Source organism: Mytilus edulis, chromosome 12, assembly GCF_963676685.1.
Source record: "Mytilus edulis chromosome 12, xbMytEdul2.2, whole genome shotgun sequence".
NCBI lineage: Eukaryota > Metazoa > Mollusca > Bivalvia > Mytilida > Mytilidae > Mytilus > Mytilus edulis.
This window is the reverse complement of record NC_092355.1, coordinates 61594226-61600982: the sequence shown is the minus strand read 5'-3', so window position 1 is coordinate 61600982 and position 6757 is coordinate 61594226. Positions and strand designations below refer to the sequence as shown.

At 32.9% G+C, this 6757-nt stretch overlaps 1 pseudogene; it reads right to left on the bottom strand.

Moving 5' to 3' along the window:
- Nucleotides 1-2825: 2825 nt before the first annotated feature.
- LOC139497912 (uncharacterized) lies at nucleotides 2826-5028 on the bottom strand (annotated as a pseudogene).
- Nucleotides 5029-6757: the final 1729 nt, after the last annotated feature.

Sequence of the window (6757 nt, the reverse complement as noted above, 5' to 3'; positions counted from 1 at the left end):
TAAGTTTGATTTATCAGAATCTGATTTAACAGATATTGAAAAACAAAAGATGCAGAAATTTTTGAATGAAAATAAACAAAGTTTTGCTACAGATATGACAGAATTAGGAAAAACTTCCTTGTATAAACACAAAATTGTAACCTGTAAGGCGTAATCCGTATAGGCAGTCACCTCAAGTTAGGCGTGAAACTGAAAATCAAATTCAGGAATTATTAGAAAATGGAATTATTGAAGAATCAAATTCTGATTGGTGTTCCCAATTAATTATGATTCCTAAGAAGACGGGAGGTTGGAGAATGGCAATTGATTATCGTTCTTTGAATAAATTAACGGTCCCTATGACCTATCCTCTCCCTCATATTGAAAGTGTTTTTGATGCTCTCGTTGAAGCTAAACCGAAATATTTTTACAAAGGACAAGGTATGATAAGGACCATTTTTGGCCCCCTCTTGAAAATAATCCATAATGGCAGTAATTCAAGCTTAGGGACGTGGCATTTGAAATACGGTAATTTTTTGGTGCTATCACGCGCATGCGCGTCACTGCATGTGCATATGTAAATGTAGTTCTGTATGTTACCTTTTATATCAGATTTCCTTCTGAAGTGAGTTACTGGAATTCAACTTTTGTTCTACTGATCGGATTTTTGCAAAATTTTAACACAATTTATATCTATAGAAGTAAAAGACAATGTTGAATTTATGTTGGGATCAGACAACATTTTTGGGGGTAAAACTTGATTTTTTATATGAAAATCACTGATTTTGAGAATTATACCATGTATGGCCTGAACTTTGGCACTACTCACCAGTTCTTCTCAAAATCTTATAAGAATGATTAGTTAAATCTATTACAGATATCTTTCAAGTTTTTTAAATACTTAGTAAGTATTTTTGGTGGAAAAAATGTTTTTTTATATGAAAATCACTGATTTTGAGAATTATACCATGTATGGCCTGAACTTCGGTACTACCCACCAGCTCTTCTCAAAATCTTATAAGAATGATTAAATAAATCTTTTACAGACATCTTTCAAGTTTTATAAATACTTGTTAAGTATTTTGGGTGAAAAAATTGTTTTTTATATGAAAATCACTGATTTTGAGAATTATACCATGTATGGCCTGAACTTCGGTACTACTCACCAGTTCTTCTCAAAATCTTATAAGAATGATTAAATAAATCTATTACAGACATCTTTAAAGTTTTATAAATACTTGGTAAGTATTTTGGGTGAAAAGGTTGTTTTTTATACGAAAATTCGTGATTTTGAGAATTGCAATATTTCCAGACAAATGGCGATATGGCATCTTTTAAACTTACAAAAAATCTCTGCAAAATACCAGAATGTGTATTTATATGAAATAATGTCACCTTCTTTGAGTAATGTAAATAGAAAAACGTATTTTCTATGGAATATTGATTTATATACAAAAATGAATAATTTTGAGATTTGTAAGATTTCGAAACATTAGCTTCAGTCTGTTTAACTCGCAAACAACCTCTGAAAAATATCAAAAGGTTTATTTGAGTACTTTGTGTCATAGGGTTACTGCATCATTGCTACCAATCTCACATCTCCATGTTTCACGTTATTTACTTTATTCATATAGAATGATTGTTCTGTTTTAGATAAATAAAAAGAAGTCTATTTGAACAAAGTGTTTAATAAGAAGGTTGTGAATTAGAAACATATACTCATATCTAAAATACTGACATAAATGCAAATGAATTGAAGTTCAACAACTTTGAAAGCCATCCCAGTAGAATTTGTAAATTTGAATCCATTAATTTAATTTTTTTTAAATCCTAGTTGAAAGTGAATGGAACACTGCTATATTAATTTTTGGTTGATAAATATAACAGCTATGGTAATTATTTTTTATGGTAAAAGTAAACAATAAAGACAGCAGTATACAGCACAAGGAGAACAGTAAAACTCGTGACAATGGAACATAAGCAAGAAGGATCTACAGGTGACAGAGTGCAAACCTATAGTCTTCTTCGACTTCGTCGGTAGTGGACTTAAAAACATAACAATTAACCCATGTCATGTAATAAGCTGAGCTATTAATTACACATGACCAGAATCCCATGTGGTGATATTGTCCAATTTCAAAATACATGTTTGGTGATACTCGAACATCGTTCCATTTTAATATTAGTCAATGTCATACATTCTTTAATTATTTGACGCTAATACTAAATACAATACCAGCTATACGTTTCATATAATAAAGAATGGAAAAATAAAAGAATGCCACTTTGATAAAGCAGAAACAAGTAGTTTTGATTTAATATCATAGCCAATGTCTTATTTTCAGTAAGATTTTTTAAAAAGCTTAACCAAAAATATAAATAACAAACAAACAAACAGTCAAGGGTCTTTGTTATTTCCTGTAATATTTGCAGGGTAACGGGATAAACATCTATTAATCTTACTGGTAGCTTCCCATTACCTTCAGCAAGTCAAAAAAACACCAGACTTAACACAATATTATCTCATTTGTAGTATTCAATAATAGTTTGGCAACCAAATCAATATACATATAAAAAAGAAGATGTGGTATGATTGTCAAAGAGACATCTCTCCTCAACAGACCAAATGAGACAGAAGTTAACCATAAAATGATATAAATTAAGGATTTGTTGTATGAATGCCAATGAAAACTATATCCAGCAGTGTATAAACTAAGCGGATTTAAACAACAACATTATTTTCAAATAAAACACTGATGACATTAGGTAAACGGTATACATTTGTTGCTGAAGAATAAAAAGTTTAAATCAAGATGGACAAATAAATTATTTCCAATACCAATTAATACTGTTCATCCTCACTTATATATACTAAAAAAAAATTATGTCTGAATGTTTCTGGAAAGAGTTCTTTTTCTAAATCATTAAAATATTAAGAAGTTGCCACCGAAGCCAAACGACAGCAAGACGCATTGTAGAATTATTCCTCAACAACAGAACTACCGTCACTGTCAGTGTCTAAATCAGGTAGATCTGAGGCATCCAAAACTGACTTCGTAAATCTGGGACTATTAATTGAGGTATTTTGAAGACGGTGTAATCCTAAGTACCAAAGTACACTGGATACGTGGGCACAACATCCAACAATTCTGGCTCCAACCTTGCAAGTACAGTACCATCCACTTATTTCACCGTCTAATGTATACTGTACAAATACATTATGGGTAGCACTGTTACTGAACCGAGACTGCAATTTGATTTTAATCAAGTTCTCCTTGATCTTACAAACATACAGCTGATATACGCTGTCCTCACCAATATGCTCTCTAACATATAAAGGGGACTGTTTTAGTTGGTATATGCCCATCGTAATCTGGCGGAGTTTTTCCTCGGATAAGACCGGGAAATCTTTTAGTTGATCCGCTGATGATCCATCAACTAGGGTATATATTACCCTTTTATTTATCAATCCCTCATTTTCAACAATCGCTTGAACTAAATTTCCTTTCTTGCTTTTATCAAGCATTGCCTCGGCTATCTTGATATCATCTGCATTTGAGCTTGCTATTGCAGGTCGGTATTTGTTACACAATGCACATACTAATCGTAACAATTCTCCGATGAAAGGGATGTAATGGTTCGAAACAACCTTGTCAAAAAAAACGCCATTGTTTCAGCCTACCATTTACACTTTCTACGATCCACCGGACTTTTGTTACTAGTCTACTGCTATTTGCCTCTTCTGTTGTATGCTGTTTTTGACCCTTTTTAAGGTACAGTGGCATCTGAACAGAGTAACCCTGTTGTTCAAGGTATTCCACAACATCACGGAAACCTCTATCGACAATACATACATCATCCTGTTGAAGCCATTCATTCATTCCTTCAGCATTCACTGCCACCATATGTTTAGTAATAGCTGCATCGTTGTTTTTACCATTGGATAAGTAGGGACCTAAAACGGAAAGAATATAGCCGTCTGTCCCAACAACTACCATTGGCTTTACCAAAGGACGATGTTTATGCAAGCTATATGATTGGCGTTGGAATTTGTAATCTGAACTTTTTTGGATGTATATATAGGTGCCGTCCAGTACTATAATAGCTACTTTTTCGTTGTTGCCAAAAAGTGTTTGAGCAGTGGCAGTTGTATGATTCTCAACAAAATCATCATGGCTTATGTGCTGAAACCCTACGTTCTGAGTAACAAATGACTGCAAAGAAGTTCGAGCGCTGTGTATACTTCTTTGAACTTGGCTTTTTGTCAGTGAAAATATAGTTCCAATAATTTGATTAGGAAGACCAGTGCGTAATTTAGTCAAAAGTATTGCCAAACATGTTCGAGCAGATCTTACATTAGATTGACGTATTGTTGTAGAGTAAGTTGACAAATCCTCGAACTGCTGCCTTGTTAACCCAGTCAAGTTATAATAATCATCGTCTGTTAGTCTTGATGGATTATCAAAATCCAAAATAGAGGATTTTGACATAGTAAGCCGGACATTTTCTAGAAGAGCTACAATGTCGGTACGGCTGAAGAAAGATTTAGTGTATTTAGCTTTCAGGATCATCAGTGATTCTTGAGAAAAATGCAGTTCTTGAAGATGAGACGTGCAACATCTTGCCTTAGAGTCAACAAATATTGCGTTTTGTATAAATGATTGCGTTCTTGCTTTTAAAGGAACAACGCATAGTTTTACACGCTTGTTTCCTTTTTTCTTACATATAATACAGTATTTATGAGAAGTATGCGTTGAAGAAATATTCAGGTGAATTGTTTTTGGGCTTTGGATATCGATTATTGGTGGATTTTCTACCACAAATTCAGAATCACTGTCTTCAGAATGATTGTTGTTCGCCTGTACATTTGTTTTAGCTGATTTGTTAAACATAGCTCTACATTTTCCACAGATAACTTCATCATTTTCTATATTACGTCCTATTATTGATGATACATATTTCTTTAAAGGTGCAGACTTAATAGGACGTCTATCTTTAAGGTGACACTTCCCACACAAGGAACACTTGTATTCTTTAACCATCTGCAATAGAAATTATTTGACCATGTACTTCTTTGCTACTACAAATTACCAGTCTACATCGTACATCGTACTTTATGTTTCCAATATTTTTTATTTAGTTTTAATGAATTATTATCGAATCCTAGGAATCGATATTAAGAATTAAACGATGGACAGTTAGTGCGTGAATTTTTCTTGCTACCTGATTGGAAGATATTACGAGACGTGAATAATCAAAGTTTATTGATTGGTTAGGAGTTGTTCTCCTCTGATATTTAATGCGTTTCCCTCAGTTTTAGTTTGTTACCCCGATTTTGTTTTTTGTCCATGGATTTATGAGTTTGAACATCGGTATACTACTGTTGCCTTTATTTAGGACAATCCAAACCTAGTAAATGTCCTTCAAACCCGTAGAGTATCGGATTTGTCCTCTCTATTTTAGCCATTAGATTTTGCCTGGTCATTAATCATGCATATTCGTGATATTGGTACACAGGTAACTTTTATCTATAAATAGTCGAATCTTCTGGAGTTTCGTAAACAACAACGTTAAACGATATATGTGTGGTAAAATTTGTTGATTGATGCACGTGGCTATTCTAGTAAATGAATTAATCTACAAAGCGAGAGCACTTTCCATTTTCATCAGCTAAGAGTCGACTAGCCCTTTTTGAAAGGCTAATGCTTGTATAATTTTAACCGTCAAATCAAAAGACTTTACAGTATGTTCCACTCCATAACATTACCCATAATCCTACACAGTGTTTTATTTTTTGTTAAAATGTCTTAAAGGGTTTGCGACCAGGCACTAGCCCGGGCTTATTATGTTACACAGTAATAAATAAAATGTTCCACAGAGCGCACCTTGATACGACCGCAGCTGAGGTCGCACCATGAACAGTTTTTAAAGTATTAAACAACATTCATATAGCTCTATTTGTTTTATTATGATTTAATATTATTTGACGCAGCATAATCTTCGGACACAGTGTGAATGGGGCTTAACAACTAAAAATATGAAACTGGACATTTGACTGTTGTTATGGTCAAAATCTAAATTCATGGTTAGATTTAGCATAAAATTCTTGTAAAATTCTGACAAAGTTAAATTTTTAACACTGTGGGCCTTAATGTGGGCTGATTTGATAACGTAGTCTAAATTCTTTAAACTATATACCCAGTTACATGTATCTTGTCATAAAACCCTCAATATTACATTTTTGTATCAATCAAACAAAGTTTAATTTTGGTCCCGGACATGAAATAATTTAAAACTGTGCCAACATCAAAACTCAAATAGACGGTTAAATTCTGCTTATCAAGTGATCTCAATATTTTTTTTTTTTTTTTTTATTTTTAAATCAAACAAAGTTAGCTTTGGACCTCAATTTAGATTAATTTTCGAAAAGAGCCCAAAATTAAAAGGGTTATATTAAGCATATTAAAAACTCATATATTTCAAGATTTTGTTTGGAATTGAACTCTATTGAAATTGTTCAGAATTAGCAATTTTTTCAAAATATGGGAAAGGTATTAAAAGTTTTGGCCCATTTTCCCTAAATGGTCCGAGGCCAGAACCTCTTAAAATTAATATCGGATTTTACTTTCTAGTAATGGAAACCTTTCGGTACAATTTCATAGAGATCCATAGACTTATATCTGATAGGGTTCCATTGACACCCCCCCAACCAAGACTCCTTCCCCTTTTTGATCCTCCAAAAATAATTTCCAAAATACCAATATCAGATAGATTAGCA